Below are 22,893 nucleotides of genomic sequence, written 5' to 3' on the forward strand. Positions count from 1 at the left end.
TTAAACAGCTTTAAAGGGGATATGAGTCAACTTTTCTGAGGAAATTTGTCATTCTGGAGGTGTGCCATAAGGTTATATGAAGGCCTTGACTGAGAGTGACTTTGAAGAGTTTCTTAATTTCACGTAATGTCTACCCTTCTGCTTTCTTCCTAATCTGGGTTGTATTATGGATGATTCAGATGATTATGTTCAAACACACACAAAAATACAGTGGGAATTCTAAATCCTCACACTGTGCTTTTCAACTATTTCCAGAGGAGCATCTATCTTAGTCTATGCTGCCCAAATGACTGGATCTTGTAATACGTTCAAGACTAACAGACCTTATGATAGCTTATATTCCTATGGACCACATCGGGAATTTCCCAACTGTGGCTTGGAACATGAGCACCTGGGGCAGGAAGTGATCACAGATTTACACAAACGAAGTAAAAGCACTGTCAAAACTCATTCTCGGCTTTGCTCCTTATTTTGCTGGTGTATATCTGGGCATTTTTGTAATGCAGAATCCCTTACCTCATCCTACTTCCACAGAAAATCCTTGAATGTTTAATATATCATTTTCCCCCCCCCCTATGTTTTTATTCTTTAGTCCAGCCTATTTAGTTTATTTGTTTATTATTTATTAAATGAATCTGCAACCCATCTTGACTAAAGGTAATCCTAGGCAGCTTATAATCAACAACTTTATTGTTCTGGAGATGGTCTTCCCACTCATTAAAGAACTGAATCATGATATTAGGGGGAGACCTTTTTTGGAGGAGGAGGAGGCATATCACTTGCAGCCAGCCTGAATTCTTACAGTTAGACCCTTGGCCCAAGGATAAGAATATAAGACTAGCCCTGCTGGACCAGGCTAAAATCCATCTTAATCCAACCAGATGCCACTCAGAAACATATCTGTCTCTCGCCATTGCTCCTCTGTAACTGCTGGATTGATGGCAGGCTCCACCTCCCCCCACCCCCTTGTTCTCTGCTCTCCATCCATTTGTGTTTTTTTTTGTTATCATATTGATGTATTTTTGTTGAGTTCTTTCTTATTGTTTATTTTATTGTTCTATCATGTTACTTCTGTTCTGTTGACACTCTTTTCATCTCTTCCCTTTATTATTGTAAGCCACCTAGAATAGCCCCAAGACAAGATAGATGGCAAATAAATTTAATAAATAAAGTAAATAAATAAACTGATACTTGGACACATGCTAGAACAAGAATTCTAGGAAGAAGCCAAGGGAAGTCAGTCGAACGATTTCACAGCTATGATGGTAAAGCCAATTTTTACTTCTGCTCACTTACAGCACTTTTACCTATAACTGGGGAACATCACTGTTGGCCATGGCCTACAATGGTCATTTAGTCTGAATAAGTGACACAAAAGATTAAACAAACAATAGTTAAGTTAATCTTGCTTATAATGGCCCTAAGAAAGAGGACTTACACAGATTAATTGCAGGAATTTCAGCATACTTAAGCCAGCCTTATGCTTCTTCACATAATAGACAGTAGAATTCATTAGTAAAGATGTAGGGTTGGCAGGCAATTCATTAGATAAATTTTTAAAAGGTTCATGGAAAAATGACTTCTTAACAGAAAGTCCACATTCAGAGAGCTAGCAGATGCCTAAATATTAGACTCTATATCCAGAGAAAGATTTAGCACTCACTCTCTGCTGGCAAGCTCCCCAAAATATTAGGCTGTAGAATGTGCAAACAGAAAACAAAGGCGGCTTCCGGTCTGCGCTCGTGGCACTGGCAGACATGCGTGGAGAACTCTTCTCCCCGCTGCCTGGTTTTCCTCTGTTGGGAGATCCTGAAAAGGGTCAAAAGTCACCCTGGAAGGGCGACAACCATGAGGAGGCCCTCCGACTGATTACAGAGGGGCAGCAGCCCCTCTGTTTGATCCAGAGCAGCTCCTCTGGACCGATGAAGAAAAGATTGGCCATCAATATGGCTGATCATCAAACCATACCAGCCAAAAGCACTAACAAGCACGATGAAAGCACTGCAGAGGAATTGGGTGAGACCCTACCTTTCTTATTTCCCCAACTACTTTCCTGTGGGAGTGTTTTGAAAATTTCTTCTACCTCTTTTGGAAGAGCGGCGTTTCCCTACTTGGGGATTTAAAGCTCTAAAAAGAAAAAGAAAAATATAACTAAAGTTAAATAATTAATTTAATTATTTGCTTGCTCTTTTTGGACATTTGAGGTCCCAAAAAGTTCTTATTTCTACGGGGACCTACTACCCTATCCACTTGTTAAGATGAAAAAAAAGAGGAAAAGTTTAAACTGGATAAAATATTAACTGGAGCTCGGAAAAGGATTTTATATACTATTAAGAACATTTTGTGGTGAAGCCTGGTACAACAAGGAAATTTACTTTCTACTGTGAGACTTGGCTACAGTCTAGCTGTCCTTGGCATTATCTAAAAAAATAAGAATTTGAAACAGCTGGCAAAGAAAACAACTCCTAAGAATAGTGGAGGTGGACATTCACTGACTTCTATTAAAAATAGCCTCCACTAAAGAACTATCTGTAAACACCTTAGAAATGGAGGAATACGATCCACAACTTAATTATAAACTTATACTTGAAACAATTCTTAAAATTACTGAGCTGACAAAAGCTAGACTGAAAGACAAAGGTGCCAGCCTAAATTTACAAAATGAAGCCCTGATTCCAACTAACAAATCTACAATCCAAAAAGCAACAGAAGAGGAAGAAATTAATACCGACAGAGGACTTTAAAGAACAACAAGTACAATTTATTGAGAACTTTGCTAGCCAAACTTTGATCTCAACTATAGAACCTGCAACTCAAAAAACAACACAAACTGAAGAAAACAACATTCAGATGGAGAGCTCTAAAGACCTACAACCGCAACTTATTGAAACCTTAGACAACCATACAACAACTACAACACTGGACATGACCTCTCACTCAAGCCAGATACTGATCCAAACATGGAAACTTGAACTATTAGAGCAACAATTTAATGACTACAAAGGGGCCAGTTCCTTTGAAAAATTGACAACTGGATGGTCTCCCTTGATTCAAATAACATGTGTAGAAATGAAGGGAGATATATTTGAGGATTTAAAGACACTGGTATGGAAGCCTGTCTGGCACAAAAAAAAAAGCCAGAGTTAGATTTTTTAAAAAAATGGTTTTTCTTTCTTTTTTTATCTATAATGGAAGAGCCTAAAATTTCACTTAATCGGTCAAGGGGGGATTAAAATTACCTATTAGAATATAGTTTTGAATTATAATATGGAAGTTGGATTGAGATAATAAAGGATTCTTTACTAGTAAGTGATGAGGTACTAGGATGACAAATATAATATATTTGTGAAATATATTTGTGAAATAAAATAAGAATGTATCTAATTATGTAATATGTGTATTTTGTATATGACAACCATTATTAAATTAAATAGGGGAAATTTGGGTCACCCAAAACTTAAATACTATGGATCTTAAAGGCTAAATTGGAGCACTGTAATTGAAAATGGGTAAAATTTTAAAAAACAGGACATGATAACTATAACTAAAAATATATTGCCAAATATCTTAACTGATTGTGCTACAACTAGAAATGTATTAACTTGATTGTGACATAGTAAATATGGGAAACAAGAGAGGAAATTTTTAGATGATTTAACCTGAGATAGGCACAAATGATTTTGTTACTGGACTATTGTTTACCCAATCATCACCTTGCTTTCTAAACATTTTGATATTTTGATGTAAAGTTTGAAAATTAATAAAACTTTTTTTAAAGAAACATAAAGGCATGAAATTGCTCATACTATGTCAGGAGTGAGTAAGCGGTAGATTGAAATCTAACAAAAGTGTTCAGGATGCTCTACTGTAGATCAGCAAGATTGTGTGATTTTTCAGCCCAAAAGCAACAACAGGAAGAGTTTTCTTTCTAAACTAGATGAATGACTAAAACCCAGAAATGAGTAGGTTACAAAAATCTAGAATTCAAGTCCTGCAAATTTAGGCTTATGTTCAAGGGTATTCTGATGGCAACCTTGTGTCTGTAGCTGCTAATGGACCTCAAACCATTCCCCTGAGGCTATCTAGGTTCTTTGAGTCATTCTGATTATTATTTTTATAAAAGCATTTATTATTTAATGGGAAAGCAGCATGGTGTAAGGCAAAGTGCTGAGTCCAAGATAACTGTTTTATACAAAAATGCTCAGTGATGCACATAAACCTTTAGGTATTCTTAGGAGTTTAAAATGGTGGGTGGCTGTGGCCCAATGCTTTGTTTAGGACTGGGCTCAGCTGCCAAGAGGAATAAGACGGATGAATGAGGAAACATCTGGAGCAGCGTTCCCCAACCTTTCCCATTTTGTGGACTGGTGGGGGGAGGGGAAGGGGATGGTTCTGTGTGAGTGGAGGGCAAGCGAGTGTGCACACATGTACTCGCCCACCAGTTCCGCAGCACGGTTCCAAACAGATCATGGCCCAGTACGGGGAGTTGGAGATCCCTGATCTGGAGGAGTCAGAAAGTGCTTTCTCTGTTGCCTATATCCACTAGGACAGTTCTTTTGTGACTTGTGACCACAAGCCATAAAACACTCTCTAAATTCTAGATTTGACTCCACGTATGGATTAAAGGGACGCGGTGGCTCAGTGGGTTAGGACGCTGAGCTTGTTGATCAGAAGGTCGGCAGTTTGGCGGGTCAAATCCCGAGTGCTGCGTAACAGAGTGAGCGCCTGTTACTTGTCCCAGCTTCTGCCAACCTAGCAGTTCGAAAGCACATAAAAATGCAAGTAGAAAAATAGGGATCACTACGGTGGGAAGGTAACAGCGTTCCGTGCGCCTTTGGTGTCTAGTCATGCCGGCCACATGACCACGGAGACGTCCTCGGACAAGCGCTGGCTCTTCGGCTTTGAAACAGAGATGAGCACCGGCCCCTAGAGTCGGAAACGACTAGTACGCATGTGCGGGGGAACCTTTACCTTTACCTTAACCTTATGGATTAAAACCTCTTTTGACAATATTTTTTTTTGCAATTTAAAAAAAAAGAAAAACCTTTGATGAGCAAGCAGGCTTTAAATGCTTTAAGCAGTTGGAGTAGTTGCTGGATGTTTTTGTTGTTCTTGTGCATTTTAGTTGCACCTGAATACTTTTTTAAAAGTTACATTACAATATAATAAAATTATAATAATTAATATATATTTTATAGTTGCTCGTCTCTTGGGCACTATGTATTTATATTGTATACTGTATGTGTCTAAATACCACCTGGGTCGTGATAACGTTGAAAGTGCTGTTTGGTTTTTATCTCAGCTGCTATCCTATTGTCTTGTTATGATGTCTTTATTTTATTTTTGTGCCATGTTAGCTGCCCAGAGTTATGTTTGTGATGGGCAGCCGTCAATCAAATACATAAACAAACAAATGAAGTCTGAGAAAAGGAAAAGGCTGAACTCACCCCATAATATCTCTCGCTTCTTGCTAGCTCTTCCCCTGAACTTTGCCAGTGTTTTGGGCCTTTGCATTTTTCCTGAGATAGGCCACTCAGGCTGTGACGCCTCCCAAGAAACAGCTGATGGATTCTCATCTTGGCAGGAAAGTGGTTGCAGCTGGACAATAGATCTGTGTGGGAAGAGGATGGGGGTGGCTGCCCCCAAAGATCCTCCAGAGAATGAGACATTTCCAAGCATGCTGAAAGGAAGAAAAGTAGAATCAGCAAGGACAATTCTTACCTTTCCGCACACGCCCACTGAATGAAGCTTTTTGTTCAACAAGGATTGATCCAAATTAAGGAGAAATATCATGGCAGTAAAAAAAAATACTTTGGGTTTTGCCTACTGTTGGTTTTGATTTTATACTGACTCCTACCCTGGGAATGTCTGTAATGAAAAGTAAAGAGAGAATCTGGAATAATTCCTGACTGTTGGGGACTACATCCAAGTTTTTTTTCTTGGCAATGTTGCAAATATAGTTTGCCATAGCCTTTTCCTTTTCCTTTACTTTCTAGTCCATCCGATCAATAGTCATGGTGAAAATCAAAATGTGAACTACCAGGCTTAGCTTTCAAATCCAGAAAAGGCAGGCCGAGTGCTGCCACCTTTTGAGACTTCCAGCAGAAACAGAACATGAAATCTATCCAGAAAGTCTACTCTCCTTAGATCTAGATTTGAAGCAATCCCTGTTTCTAAGCTCCTGAATCCAGCCCATGGACATAGGTTTGCTGCTTCTGATTTTTCAGCCTCCATATCAGAGGGAATCTTTGGGAATCGGTGGCACTATGAATTTTTAAAGAGTGTTAGTCCTTTTCTCAATTGTCAGGGTTTTTTTCAGCCAACAATCTTTCTATTTCTTGTCCAGGAATTCTCTTTGTCACTGTCAATACTGATTAAGTGCCACCATCTTTATTGGTCTACTTTCCCACCAAACAGTGTCCTGGACCAGTCACACGGCACTACTGGCAGGGGTATAATGACATTGTATTCAGATTCATAAATATTCATATGAGGGATGGGCATTCTTTTAGGACTGGGGACAACACCTCTCTCTTGAGAGAGATGCATAGTCAGTGCCTTGGGAAACTAGATGAAGTTGTTACATGGATGGGCAACACTATAATTTTCTGTTTTCCTAAGTTTGGGGATAGGGATGTGATTTTTTTCCCTTTGTTTTTAATTAACTAGGTGTAACCACATTTCCAAGAGAAAAGAAATTTATACACTTGGCTTCAAAAATCTATACAACCACTAGATCAGAGGTGTCAAACTCAATTTCACTGAGGGCCACATCAGCATTGCAGTTGCCCTCAGGGGGCCGGGTGGGTGTGGCCAGGGTGGGTGTGGCCTACTGGGTGGGCATGGCTAGAGTGCGTATGGCCTACTGGGTGGGCATGGCCAGCTCTACATCGTTCGCATCAAGGGTGCCTATGGGGGCCTGGGCAGGAGTGGGACAAATCTGAGGGTCTTTGGCAGAAGGAGGGCCTCTGGGCCAGGGCCAAGGCAGAGGGGGCCGTTCCCTCACTGTTTCCAGGATGGCTTCGCCGGCCACATGAAACCACTTCGCGGGCCGGATCTTGCCCCCGGGCCTTGTGTTTGACATGTCTGCACTAGATGGCAACAGACCTGCCCACAAAAATATAACTCTTTGCTACCATCTGGTACTGTTTTGGTTTCTTGCAGTTCAAGCATAGTTGTTCATGTGAGTTGCAATGAGTGACAAATACTGAAGTCATTTTCTGTGCTGTACCTAAGTGATTTGGAGTGGCATGGCCCTTTTCCTCTGAAAGCAGGATGTCTGATCCCCTAAATACATTGCATTTTTTGTATGTAGTGCTTCTACTCCAAAACTATGGGAATGTGCGTCCAATGTTCAGCTATGGTGGTGGTGGGGACTCCAGAGATAGAATAAATTTATGGGAGTTCCCCCTCCTGGAGTTCAAGTTGCCCAACCCTGGTTTAGTCCCTTGAACTTCAAAAAACAACTCACCAGGACCTCCATCCTTTTCTGAATGGTAGCTAGGGTACAAGAAGACATTTTGCTGTAGGCTTGCCCTTTCATCACAGGTCACTTCAGCCACATAGGATGCTGGGACAAAGATGGGCCTCTTCTGCTTGGTCTGGCCAAACCTCTTCACCTGCCACCAATCCTCATTGGCCTTGTGCACAAGGTGGAAGATCTCCCCTTCCTCAATGATCACCTGCCTCCCATCTTCAGATTTGTACTTATAGTCATAGAGAGCCTGCAGCACCACAGTGCCTGCAGAATCCAGAGAAGATTCGCTGTGGGGGTGATTGAACCCTTCCAAGAACCGCCTCCGACTTGAAAACATCTTGCCAAGTCAGGTTGACCCGAAAGAGCTGGGAACTCTGGGCCTCAGCATGCTAACTTTTCACCTATGATGAAAACAATTGCAGCACTAAATTTAGGTGTGGTGAAAATGCAACTGAAGTAAAGTGCCCATAAACTAAATGCCTTAGGCACTGTAACTTGTTAGGCCTGAGGATATTATTCAAAATTTGGTAAATTGTGGATTATTGAGTAGGCAAAATACTAGACAATACTTATTTATGTAAGCTCGGACTACTAAAAATAAGAAGCACACTAACAGAGTAAAATTTTCCTCTATGGTCCAACGTAATATCTTGTGATGGTAACTCCAAAAATAGCTGAGGGCGAATCTCATTTTCCCAGGAAGAAAAAGGATAGAAAATCTTAGTTAAGTATTGGTTAAAAGCAAGCTTAGACTGACTTTCTTGATTTATTGTATTGATTTATTGTATTTATTTGTACAAAAACTATTTGTGGTAGAATCAATCTGAGTTAGTGATTAAGGTGCCAGCCTGGAAACCAGGACACGAGGAGTTCTAGGTCTCTACGGCATGAAAACTAGCTGAGTGTTTTGGGGCCAATCATCCTCAGCTCAACTCATCTTACAGAGTTAGGTTTAGGACAGGGGTAGGCAACCTTGGCTCTTTTATGACTCATGGACTTCAGCTCAAAATTCTGACTCAGGAATTCTGGGAGTTGAAGTCCATGAGTCATAGGAATTCTGGGAGTTGAAGTCCATGAGTCATAAAAGAGCCAAGAGTGTGAAGAACAAACTGTCAGGCATTTGGCATCTTTTTAATGAAAAAAAATTAATGGTGCAGAAAATGCTAGACTATGAAAGGAAAATAATACTCAGAGGAAAGCAGAGCCAGAAAGAGGTAGTAGTTCTGTAACAACCAAGAAGGAAGTATCTACGTCTATCTTCAGCCTCAAAAGTGCTTCCAACTATTTGGACTCTTTTCTCAGACATTGCATGTCAATATTTCTGTATACATGGATCATGAATGACTTTTCAGGAGAGCTATCAGATTAGGAAAATAATCAGTTTATTTATTTTTTCTTACTTATGTCTGAAGAATCTAAGCCACCAAAAGCACCCAAGTAGCTGTTGCAACAGGAAGCAACAATGCGCTTGCAGCTTCTTGCAGAGAATGAACACAGAGCCATGTTAAGCAGAAATTGTTCCCAGTGGAATTTGTTTGCCAAACAGAATCAGCTGGGAGGGATAGCAAAGCTGTCTTCACCCAGCCTCTTGGGACTCCCTAATCTTGTTCTTGAAAGCATCTCTCAGGGTGTTTTTTGCCCTCCAAGACAAAGCTTCTACTGTCCCAGAAATCACCTTCAATGCAGCAGATCATCTTCAGAACCAGAGATAACCAGCTCTGTAAAGATCACTCTATCCTATGTATCAGGGCCATTCCACATAGGAATGGTCCATGTTGTGTATATAGTTATGGGAGTGGTTTCCCTTCGGCGGGAAACCTGAGTGCATTCATTGGCTGCTACTTCCCGGCGGGAGATTCTAAGTCGGGGATTGGTTACGTTTGAATAGAGTTTAGTATTTAAGGTAGGGCTCAACGGCTGCTAGCCAGTTGACCCATGTGAGTTCTAATAAACGTTCCTTGTTTGACATCGCTGTCTCCGCTCGTCATTCCGGACATAACAGTGGCGACGAAGGTGGGATTGACGGCAGAACAGCGAAAGACCCGCGGAAAGCTGACAGAGCGAAAAGCGGGAAATTTGAACCACAGTCAACTGAGCAGCACGCAATTTTAAAACAACAGAATGGCGCAAGTTGGCTCCCTGAAGGAGTTTGACCCTAACTTCCCTGAAGACTGGGAAGAATATGTTGGACAAGTCGAGGGGTACATGCTGGTCAACGGGATCACGGAGGACAGGAAGAAGGCGGCGGTGCTTCTGACTATCAGCGGCACTCCAGTTTACCGGGTGGCCGTCGGCCTGTGCCAACCCCTGCCGGTCTCCAGTGTATCGTACGCCGACCTGCTGGCTAAGCTGAAGGTCCACTTTACCCCTAAACGGTCGGAACTGTTCTGGCGGAGGATATTTGAAAAGCGGAACCAGCGGCCGGGCGAGTCAATACAACAATTTGTGGCGGCAGTCCGAGAAGCAGCCCTGCGCTGTAAATACGACAATCTCGAGATTCGCATCAGGGACCGAGTGGTTTTGGGCCTACGAGATGAACACTTGCAAAACCGAATCATCTCTAAGCCCACTGGCAACCTCCAAGAAGTTTTAGACGAGCTACTCACGTACGAGTCTACAGGCAGACGCGACCCCCCCTACAATAGCATGGCAGCCTCAGCCGAAATTAACCTGGAGAGCCATGTGGACAGTGGGGAGGTGGACTACCAGTGGGAAGCCGAGATAGCCGAAGTAGCCAGAAGGTTCGGGAAGATGGCACCGAGACCACAAGGAGCCGAAGGCCCAGACCAAAACAGAAGACAACAACCTCCAGCGCTACAACGACCCCAGCGGGACAACCAAGCCAGACCTCGAGACCCAGAGACCCGGTGTGGAAGCTGCGGCGGGAATCACCAACGATCGACTTGCCGATTCCGGAACGCCAAATGCCGAGGGTGTGGGAAAACGGGCCACATCCAGGCCCTCTGCAGAAGCCGACCGCGAGACAACCGCCTCCATGAGCTCGACGCTTGGGCCTCAGGTGAGGTAACCCCCGAACGGAGTGGCGGAGAGACCCATAGGCCTAAGGCACGCACTTCCAACCCAGGGGCTGGGGTGGGGGTCAACCATGTGGGAACCCCTAGACAGAAACGCACCCCTAGAATCAACCACATTTTGAGGCCTAAATTAAGAATTGAAGTCCAACTGCAAGGCGTCCCTTGCAAAATGGAAGTGGACTCCGGGGCCTCAGTATCTATAATCTCTAGGGACACCCTTAAATACATAGAAACCAGAAGCGGCCAGAAAATTCCCCTTAAACCCACCGAATTACAATTAGCCGACTTCCAGAAATCACCCATTGAACTAGTAGGAGAGGCTAACCTCAAAGTTAATTATAAGGGGTTTAGTGGAGTGTTAACTATTTTAGTCACTGGGGGCCAGAGAACTAGCCTTGTTGGCCTTAATTGGTTCTCGGCCCTAGGCATCTGGGTGGGGGGAATTAACACCATTCAAAATAAAACCCTGAAATCCGTCTGTGATAATTTCGCAGACGTATTCGACGGGACGTTAGGGAGGTACAAGGGACCCCCCATTAGTTTTAATTTAAACCCCGAGGTCAGGCCCATTAGGCTTAAGGCCCGGAGGGTGCCTTTCGCCCTCAAACAGAAAATCGAGGCCGAACTAGATAAGCTAGTAGGCCAGGGCGTTTTAGAACCTGTTGAAGGGGGCCTGTGGGAGACACCGATCGTCACACCCCTGAAACCAAACGGGGATGTGAGGATCTGTGCCGACTATAAGGCCACCCTGAACCTAGCTATGAAAAAACATGCTTACCCGGTCCCGACGGTGAAGCAGGTCCTTGCAACGATCCAGGACGGCGCCATTTTCGCCAAGCTCGACTTGGCGCAGGCGTATTTGCAACTTACTGTATCTAAGGAAGCCGCAGAGGCTCAAACGATAGTTACCCACAAGGGGGCGTTCCGCGTTCACAGACTTCAGTTCGAGATAGCTGCAGCTCCAGGCATCTTCCAGGAGGTGATGGAGAGAACCTTGAAGGGCATTCCAGGTGTATGCCCTTACTTTGACGATGTCCTCATCGCTGGAAAAACTGAGGACATCCTAGCTGAGAGGCTAGAACAGGTACTGGGGAAATTTAGGGAGGCAGGATTAAAATTAAAAAAGGATAAGTGTTGCATAGGGGTAAAATCTACTGAATTCTTGGGGTTTAGAATTGATGCCCAAGGCATCCACCCTACAGAAGGAAAAATTAAGGCGATAAAATTAGCTCCAGAACCCAAGAACAAGGCGGAATTACAAGCCTTCCTTGGCTTAATTAATTTTTATCATACATTCCTGCCTCACAAAGCAGCTATTGCTGAACCCCTCCATAGACTCTTAGATAGGAAGACCCCTTGGCAGTGGCAACAGAAACACAGGACTAGTTTCCAAAATTTAAAGGACATACTGTCAAGCAATTCTACAGTTACTCATTTTATAGAAAACAAACCCATATTCCTAGCTTGTGATGCTTCCCCTTATGGAGTAGGAGCAGTTATCAGCCACATGGATGAGCAGGGCCAACAGAGGCCTATAGCATACTATTCCAGGACCTTAACAAAGGCGGAACGGAATTAGGCACAGATTGACAGGGAAGCATTGGCCATAGTGGCAGGCGTAAAAAAGTTCCACGATTATCTGTATGGTAGGGACTTTACTATTTACACTGATCACAAACCCCTGCTAGGGCTATTTACCACCGATAGGTAGACTCCACAAATAATGTCTCCCAGAATGCTAAGATGGTCAATTTTCCTATCTGCCTACACATTCTCAATCAAACACAGGCCGGGCAAGGAGATGGGGCACGCTGATGCCCTCAGCAGGTTACCCCTAGAGGATACTGGTACAGACCCAGCACCTGTGGGACAAATCATGTCCCTACAAGAACTTTCAGAGTGCCCCCTAACTGCCAGGGACATTGCAACTGCCATAAGGAAAGATCCTATACTCAGCAGAATAGCAGCATGGGTACAAGGCGGGTGGCCTAGCAAAAGCCCTGACCCTTCGTTCACACCATACGTTAGAAGGAAGGACGAACTATCATCACATGTTGGATGTCTATTGTGGGGCAACAGGGTTGTCATACCAGAGAGGCATAGAAACACAGTAATTGGCGAACTACATGATGGGCACCTGGGAATTGTGCGTATGAAGGCCCTAGCTAGAAGTCACGTATGGTGGCCAGGGTTAGACACAGCCATAGAGGACAAAGTAGCAGGGTGCTACCAGTGTCAGCGTTCTAGACCAGAGCAGGCACACACAACGGTACACAAATGGGAAGAAGCCAGGAACCCGTGGTCTAGGATCCATATTGACTTTGCCGGCCCCTTCCAGGGCCTCACATTCCTTGTAGTAGTGGATAGCTACTCCCGGTGTTTGGAGGTCGTGCCTGTTAAGTACATGACGTCAGCAAAAACCATACAGGTCTTACGGGGACTCTTTGCCACTCATGGGTTACCTGACGTAATTGTTTCTGACAATGGGCCACAATTCACATCTAATGAATTTCAGGACTTCCTCAAGGCCAACTGGATTAGACACACGACTTCAGCACCCTTCCACCCCTCCTCTAACGGCTTGGCAGAACGGAACGTCAGAACAACCAAGGACGCCCTCAGACGAATAATCCACGGTGACTGGCATCAGAGACTGGCTCAGTTCCTGCTGGCCCAACACACCACACCGTGTGCGGCCACAGGGAAGAGTCCTGCTGAAATGAGGTGGGGCAGGCGATTGATAACGAAATTGGACAGGCTACACCCTGACAGACTACCTGCTGAACATGATCAGGTTACCCCAACCAGGTCTCTGAACATTGGGGACATGGTGTGGGCCAGGAATTATGGACAAGGGGACAAATGGGCTCAAGGGGTCGTGATTGATAAAACTGGTCCCTTATCTTATTTAATTGAGGGGGAAGGGAATCAACTGATTAGGAGACACATCGATCAGTTAAGGAAAAGGGCCCCTGAAGGTGTACAAGCCAACAAAGAAAGGGAAAACACTACAAACGACTCTACACCTTCCCCAGCCAAGGGTAACAAAACACCAGGGGGGAAAGGGAGGAGAATACATTTCAGGGCAATTGAAGCAACCCCCCAGAATTGTAACACAGGGATTGAAATAGCACCCCCTGACAGCCCACCAGGGTCATCCAGTCAAGCCAATGCACCACAACAACAGCAATCACAACAACAGCCTAATAGGGAGACATCACCAGGGCCGTCCACACACACAACAGGGCCAGAGGTGGTAGTCAACAGCGGAACTGAAGGAATCCCAGCAGTCAGTATGGCCAGCCGTTATCCTGTCAGGCAACATAAACCCCCTAGTTACCTGAAGGACTATGTCAAATAGTAAATTTCATCCAGGGGGGAAGGGGTGTTGTGTATATAGTTATGGGAGTGGTTTCCCTTCGGCGGGAAACCTGAGTGCATTCATTGGCTACTACTTCCCGGCGGGAGATTCTAAGCCGGGGATTGGTTACGTTTGAATAGAGTTTAGTATTTAAGGTAGGGCTCAACGGCTGCTAGCCAGTTGACCCATGTGAGTTCTAATAAACGTTCCTTGTTTGACATCGCTTTCTCCGCTCGTCATTCCGGACATAACAGTCCACTTTTGTGGTCAAGAACTGGTAGGGATTTTCACATTTACAGACACAAGAACTCATATGATATATGGGGACTCCACCTTTAAAAGAGTTTATATAACTATCAGGAACAAGAAATGTAGAAATGAAATGAAAAACAAATATTTAAAGTAAAAATATCAAAAAACAAAACTCATTCTGTAAAATGTTTTTGACCAAAAGAAGAAATAAAGGCTGGTGTGGTGAGTCGGTCAAACTGAATTTTAATCTCTTTGCTGTCCTTCTTTCTGGGCTTTTAGATTATTGTCTCAAAGTTCAACTCTAGCTATACCATTAGAAGGACAGGTTGAAAAAGCCAGGGAGCTTTAAAACAGGGGTGTCAAATTTCATTGAGGGCCGCATCAGCATTGCGGTTGCCCTCAGGGGGCCGGGTGGGTATGGACTGGGTGGGCAGGGCCTACTGGATGGGCGGGGCTAGAGTGCGTATGGCCTACTGGGTGGGCATGGCCAACTCTACATCGTTTGCATCAAGGGTGTCTATGGGGGCCTGGGCAGGAGTGGGACAGATCTGAGGGTCTCTGGCAGAAGGAGGGTCTCTGGGCCAGGGCCAAGGCAGTGGGGGCCGTTCCCTCACTGTTTCCAGGATGGCTTCACCGGCCACATGAAACCACTTCGTGGGCCGGATCTGGCCCCTGGCCTTGTGTTTGACATGTCTGCTTTAAAACATTGTCTACTGTGGTGGCATTGGCTTTGTTTTCAGGACTTGGTAACTTTGGCCAGCTACAGAAAGCGGATGTAAGACAGAATTCAGAGATGATAATGTGGTGAGTTACCCTTATGTCACCAAAAGACAGCAGAAGAAACTGGTGCCTTCCTTGTTGCATTAAAAGTGCAGGAGAAAGCAAGCCACTATCTAACAAATTACATATATACGGATTCCATGTTTGAAAGCAAAGGTACTTGTCAGAACTCTTGTACTTTCACATCAACATTTTTCCTACATAACTTTTTCAATCAGTGCACAGCATTGTCTCTACCTGTTCTTCTCCAGTCCTGATTTTCATTAGCGAGATGCAACACAACATCATGCTGGCAGACGTCAGGTCTGACAACTGTTTGAAATGCCCTTTGATTTCTCACTAGGCCCCCAAAGTTGCCCTGAGAGATGTTGGTGATGATTCCACTTTTCCAACACTTCTCCCTGCAATAAACAATACTTAAATCACCTGGATTGAGAAGCTCGGGAGACAGTGATTCCCACTCCAACAATGGAAGTTTTTAAGAAGAGATTGGACAACCATTTATCTGAAATGGTATAGGATTTCCTGCCTGAGCAGGGGGTTGGACTAGAAGACCTCCAAGGTCCCTTCCAATTCTGTTATTCTATTCTATTCTATTCTATTCTATTCTATTCTATTCTATTCTATTCTATTCTATTCTATTCTATTCTATTCTACTCTACTCTACTCTACTCTACTCTACTCTACTCTACTCTACTCTACTCTACTCTACTCTACTCTATTCTTATTTGACCTTTAGCCAGTTGCTCTCTCTCAGCTCAACTCACCTCAAGGTTGTTGTTGGGGAAATAGGAGGAGGAAGGAATATAATGTATGTTTGCTACCTTGAGTTACTTATAATGTAATAGAGATGGTATAAAGATTAATATATGTGTATATATAGCTATATATATACACGCACAACACATTTATTTATTTTATTTATTTTATTACATTTATATACCGCCCCTTCCCGAAGGACTCAGGGCGGTTTACAGGGTAATTAAAAAACCAAGATACAAAAGTTAAAAACAAATTTTAAAAAATTATATTTGTCCCTGTATAAATAAAACCCCAGTTAAAATAAAATTAATCCTCAGCCTGGGCCAGAGAGCTCAAAGAGCCAGGTCTTCAGGTCCCGGCGGAATGAACGGAGGTCGGGGGCAGTCCTCAGCTCCACTGGCAGCTGGTTCCAAAGGGCAGGCGCCCCCACTGAGAAGGCCCTATCCCTGGGTGTCGTCCGCCGGCAATCTCTTACCGGTGGCACCCTGAGAAGACCCTCCCTGTGGGAGCGCACTGGACGAAGGGAGCTTGATGCCGGCAGCAGGTGTTCCCTCAGATATCCCGGACCTAAGCCATTTAGGGCTTTATAGGTCATCACCAGCATAAATACACACACACATACACACACAAACATACACACGCACACACCCCATATACTGCATATATAGCTACCACTGTATAAAATAATACTTGGGGATATTCTGGAATACATTAATATCTTGGTGAAGGGATTAAAATTGCTTTAAAGCAAAATTTGAAACCTATGGTACTCCCTCCCAGCATTGGTTTTTTGTCAGCTAAGGCTGCTGGGAGAAGTTATTCAACTGCATTTCAAGATTCCTATTCCTTGATTTGAAGACTAATTTTATCCGTCCAACTACTTGACAGCTCTTCTATCTTTATCATATATTTGCATGCACACCTCAGAAATAGTGCATTCACACATCACACTAAAAGGAAACCAGATACACTATGTCATGATTCCCTTTGTTGGGTCAATTTTTTACATTTGTTAATCACCCTCATGTCTGTAGGTACATATATGGGTTCAACTCCTTGATGAACTATACATAAGCCACGATGGAAAGCTTTTTTTACAGAAAAGTAATTGCTTTGAATAGCTGTGATCTGAGCACTATATACTTTTTTAAACTACTGCACACCACAGTTGTTTTTAATTGGATATCAAACACCATACTTCATTTACTGTTACATTTTTGTCTCTGTCAACTACATTTGCTAAGATTAGAATTTCAGAAATATAGATAGCTGCAGAAACCACGAGAAGGGTTTGGCCCATTTCTGTTTGCAGGGGTTATGCGACAAACAGGTCTGCTTGAAAAAATGTATGTGAAAGAAGAATCAGAGCTGCAGTCCTAGCCGGTCCTGAACCTTTCAAGATGGAGTCCAGTTTTCAAAATGGAAACTAAGCCACTGACAGTTAAGGTGGCCTTAAGTCTGAGGAAGACTCTTCTATATCAATGAGTCTACAACAAATAACTTTTCTTCTAAAGCACTTTGAGAATGTAAGCTGACCCCACCACAACCCTTCCCTGTTTTTTGCCAACCAGTCCTAATGAGAAAATATGCCTTAGAAAACACTAATCATAAAACGTTCTCCTGTTGGAGAGAACATAAAAGAAACTTCAGCTGGAAATAAGAAAGAATGCAAACTCCCATTTCTTTGTTTATTTCTTCTGCATTTCCTCCGATATCACAGTATTGCATTCATTTTGTTGTCTTGTTCAGAAGCCCCATTTTTCCCCACTGCTTGCCAACTAAAATGGGAAACCCATTCCCTAGCCAGTATGACTGAAGGAATAGAGTAAAATTTCAATTAACAATCCACAGATGAGAAAAGAAGATTGCAGCCCTACTACAGTAAACTTCCCATTATCTCAGAACAGTTATGTTTACCTGAGCCCATCACACAATGAGAGAGATGACAATCCTGGAATAACAGCTTTTTATTTCAGTCTTGGACCCATCCTGTAGCCATTCTTTTCATCTTTCACAGAAACAGAGAGAAGAATGCGGTATTTCCCTTCTTTAAAAGCTTTTAGTGTATGAGGTACAAAGCATAGGTATCACACACATCCGCCTTCAGAGAAGTGAATAGTTTCTTGCTACTTTGCTTATGTGCACCACAAAGCAGGAAGGAGGCTCCATTTCTGAGTCACAATACTCTTTTGAAGACAGAGCAACTGCCTTTATTGTAACATTTGTGTATATAAAACAAATAGCCTTGCAACAAGTGTAATCTTATTTAGATCAAGAAGATAGCAATTTCAGTCTTAGGCACAGCAGTAAAGTTTACCATAATCAGAAAAGGTTATATCTAAGAAAACCCAAGGTTGCATGACATGGGTGCAAATTTATGCATATCACCTTGGGTGTCCTGCTTCACACTTATTTTTAACTGATGTAGAAAATCACCACCATCCCCCATCCCAGAAAAGGAAATATTAAAAGGGCAGAAAAATATATTTCCCCAGAGGATCTTAAAGAGGGAGAAAAGCATGCCCAGTTTTTCTTAATAGCCCCAAGTCTCCCTCCCCCAAGCAGAAACCAGCTCTGCAGAAATGCAGATAATCTTGTCTGAAAGACTGGAATCAGGAAACTGGGTATTGTGTACTGGGTTCATTGTGCAGGAATGAAGATGAGGCGAGTGAGTTCAGCAAAGATCATGCTTTATTGCTTGCAGGATCTGAAGTAAAGAACAGGGCTGCAGATGCAGCAATTTATACCCTGGCCCCTAGGTGGCGGCCAATAGGTTTGAAGCAACCTATTGCCGCCCTAGGGGCAACCAATAGCAGCGCTGGAGATGGGTTGTCTGAGGAGCTGGGAGCCGTTAGCTAGCTTCCCTGCTCAAACAGCCTTCCAGCAATTACCACGTGGTGTTCTCTTAACAAAGCAAGCCCAATACATTACACCCCTCCCCCTAGAACGAACAAACATTATAGCAACAACAGAAGTAATTACAGCAATACAATTTACAAAGGGTTAACAATGGTGTGAAAACAGGTTTCCTCTTAGCAGCTCAATAAGGCACTTACAACATCATAGCTTCATTGTTCAGACAATCTTGTAGGTCAGCAGGCATTGCAAAAGGTACATACAACATTATAGCTTTATTATTTCAGGACATAATCTTGCAGATAAACAGGAGGTTTGCGAGCCCTTGTGGAGCACCTGGGGGACCCAGGCACTTCCTGGCCTACCAGCTTGCCCACCGGGCTGGGTAGACCAGTGTCTCTCAGTTCAAGTGGTTCAGGATGGCTCGGTGCTCTATGGCTGGCCTTTCCAGGTTGGCCCACCCCAGAGTCAGTTTGTTCAGCAGAGTTAGCACAGCGGCTGTATAACTCAGGTTGGCTTTCTCCGTCAGGGGACCCATGTTGCACTTCCGGGCTCCCCCCCTCTACGGCCAACTCCCCGTTGCTTTGGCTGTTTAAGCCTTCAGAGTCTGTCTGGATTGGCCTGGCTGCCGGTTTGCGGCCTTTGGTAAGGACTTATGACAAAGTCCTCACTTTGTGGCCGTTCTGGGAAATACTTCCTAAGCTGATCAATGTGGCGCCGGACAACTTGCCTGCCCTCTAGGCTCACTTCGTAAGAGAGAGGGCCTGACATTTTAGTGATTTTTCCTGGCACCCACAAATTCCCATGCCCATAGTTCCTGGCCCACACCCCGTCGCCCACTTGCAGCCCCCTTGGAGGTTTTGGGCAAGAGGCTTCTGCTGCCACCTGGTCTGGATGCAACCTATCCAGTTTCGTGATCAGTCTTCTCCCCCAGCGCAGCTCTGCTGGGCTTTTTCCTGTAGCCGTGCATGGTGTGGAATGTTGGCAAAGCAAAAAATCTGCCAGTCTGTGGTGCCAGTCCCCAGTCACTATATGCTTCAGTGACTCTTTTGTGGTATGAACCATGCGTTCGGCTTGACCATTAGTAGAAGGGTGAAATGGGGCCGATGTTGCATGCCTAATGAGATTCGCTCTCAGGAACGCCTGAAATTCTGCCGCAGTAAATTGGGCTCCATTGTCAGACACTATGACGTCCAGTAGCCTGTGCGTGGCAAAGAGTTTCCTAAGCACCTGGATGGTCCTAGCAGTAGTCATGTTTGCAACTGGTATTACTTCTAGCCATTTACAGTGGCTGTCGACCACTATGAGGAAGAGCTGTCCCTGAAAGGGCCCAGCGAAGTCTATGTGAATTCTAGACCAGGGAGTGTGAGTATCCTCCCACCTGTGAACTGGAGCGTGCGGCATTTCAGGCCTTGATTGCTGGCATGTATAACAGACATGCACCTGGGCCTCAATGGCCTTATCTAATCCTGGCCACCATAAGTAGCTTCTAGCTAAAGCTTTCATACGAACGATACCTGGATGGCCTTCAGGCAGTGATAGTAAAACCCTGTCTCTTAGTGAGGTAGGAACTATGACCCTGTTTCCCCAGAGAATACAACCCTTGTGAGCTGATAGCTCATGTCTTCTTGTAAAATAACTCTGAAATTCAGGTCCTGGGCTTTTATCCAGCCACCCTGTGTGTACCCAAGAAAGCACTCTACGTAGTGTCTTGTCAGCCGCCGTTTCTGCACCTATGTCCCCTGCATGGAGGAGAAACTCTGGCAAGTCCTGAATGGACAAAATGCGGGCTGCTGGTGCCGGATCTGGTTCGATTTGTGGCAGTGGAAGCCTGGTCAGGCCATCTGCATGGCCCATCTCTTTGCCGTGTTTGTGAATCACCTTAAACGTATAAGCCAATAAAAAAATAGACCATCTCAGCATTCTAGGGGATAATATGTGGGGTGTCTGTCTGTCTGTAGTGAATAACCCCAATAGCGCTTTGTGGTCTGTGAAGACCATGAAGTCCCTGCCATATAAGTAGTCGTGGAATTTTTTAACTCCAGCTACAATGGCCAATGCCTCTTTGTCAATTTGAGCGTAATTACGCTCTGCAGAGGACAGTGTCCTCGAATAAAAAGCAATTGGAACTTGAGTTCCATCTTTCTCTAAGTGACTCAAGACTGCACCCACCCCGTATGGGGACGCATCACACGCTAAGCAAACTGGTTTAGACTCCTTGAAATGAGTGATAGTGGAACTGACCGACAGAAGTGCCTTCAGGTCCTGAAAACTTTTTTTGTGAATGCTAGTCCACTTCCAAGAAGCATTTTTATCTAGGAGCCTGTGAAGCGGCTCTGCCACTGCGACCTTGTTAGGAATGAACGTGTGGTAGAAGTTGAGGAGGCCCAAGAATGCTTGTAGCTCTCCCTTTGTTTTAGGGCTAGGTGCCATCTGAATGGCTTTTACTTTAGACTCAGCAGGGTGGATGCCATCAGCATCAATGCGAAACGCCGAAAATTCAGTTGAGGGGACCCCAATACTGCACTTGTTCTTTTTGAGTTTGAGGCCTGCTTCTCGCAGCCTTTGCAGGATGGCTCTAAGCCTCCTGGCTAACACCTCAGTGGATTCTCTGGCAATAAGCATGTCATCAAAATAGGGGCAAACCCCTGGGATGCCCTTGAGTGTGCGTTCCATGATGCCCTGAAAAATTCCCGGGGCTACACTGACCCCAAATTGCAGGCGCTTTACTTTAAATGCCCCTCTGGGGGTTACAATGGTTTTTGCCACGGCCGTGGCCTCATCAACAGGCAGTTGCTGATAGGCCTGAGCCAAATCTAATTTCGCAAAAATGGTGCCACCTTGCAAGGATGCAAGGATGTGGCTTACTACTGGGACTGGGTATGCATGTTGTTTGAGGGCCCAATTAATTGTGCATTTATAGTCTGCACAGATTCTGACTTCCCTGTTAGCTTTGAGTGGTGTTACAATAGGAGTTTCCCACTCCCCACCATCTACTGGTTGCAAAACGCCCTGTTCCACAAGTTTATCTAATTCCGTGTCTATTTTGTGCTTGAGGGCAAATGGGACCCTACGAGGCTTAATCCTGACCGGCACTACCTTCGGATCTAGTTTGAATGTTATTGGTGGACCCATGTATGTTCCCAGGGCTGAATCAAACACATCTGCAAATTCCTCGCATATGGTCGCTAGGTTCGCGACTTGTGTCCGGTTGATTCCCGTTACTTGGATGCCTAGCACATCAAACTAATCAAGTCCAATTAGGCTCGTTCTCTGGCCCCCTACTACGACAACATCTAGGTGCCCTGAAAATTCCTTAAATTTAACACTCAAGGTGGCTTCACCCTTGACTGCGACTCTGGCGTTCTGAAAATCAGTTAGAATGATGTCAGAGGGCCTCAGCTTAGCCCACAGGTCTGCAACCCGTGGCTCCGGAGCCGCATGCGGCTCTTTCAGCCGTCTCCTGCGGCTCCCAGTCCTCTGCCATGTGCAGTCCAAAAAAAAAAAAGTGGGACTAAAAAAGTTCAACCAATCAATTCAAATATAACTTTTGTATCTTTGTATTTTTATATGTTTGCCCTGTTCACCCCCCTGAGTCCTTCGGGAGAAGGGCGGTATATAAATAAAATTATTATTATTATTATTATATCTCGCCTTGGCTCCACTCTTCAGTCAAATCCTGTTCTGCGCATGTGCGTATGTACGTGCATGCGCACACGTTTTTTGCGGCTCCCAGTTTTTCCTTTTGTGAGAGAACCAGTTCCGAGTGGCTCTTTCACTGTTTCAGGTTGCTGACCCCTGGCTTAGCCCATCTCTTACTGCGACTACATACGAAATTAAATGTTTCAAGGGAAATAATGGAAACGGCAGAGCCTGTGTCCAGCTCCATCTTACAGGGGACCCCTTGCAGCTCCACCTGAAGTCTATACCTGGGCCCCGGTACGGCAGACGCTTCTGCGGCTTGAGCAAAACCCCACACTGTATGGCCCTGGGGCCCCGGTACCACTCCTGGTCGGACTTTCCAACTGGCAATTCGCTGGCGGGTCCTTCTGGCGACCTCTGCAGATGGATGCGATATGGCCGGTCTTCCCGCAGGCCTGGCACATGGCTGTCCAGAACCTACAGTCCAAGCGTTGGTGGCAGCCGCCACAACCTGGACATCTAGGCAAGGGATCTGCCTTGTAAGTAGTCTCTTGTTGCTTGCTACTGCGGTGCTGTTGGTCGGGTTGTCTGTGCAACTTGTCGATTTCAGTGTCTTCTTCTGGGCCTTCTGTGTGTTTTGCGTCCTCATGGTGGACGGCTTCTTCACGTTGCGCTGTTTTGGCGGGCCAGATAGCTCAGACGGCTCCTCCGGCGGCTTCATCCGCCAT

The sequence above is a fragment of the Vipera berus genome (genome assembly GCF_964194415.1).
Source record: "Vipera berus genome assembly, chromosome: 2".
Lineage (NCBI taxonomy): Eukaryota > Metazoa > Chordata > Lepidosauria > Squamata > Viperidae > Vipera > Vipera berus.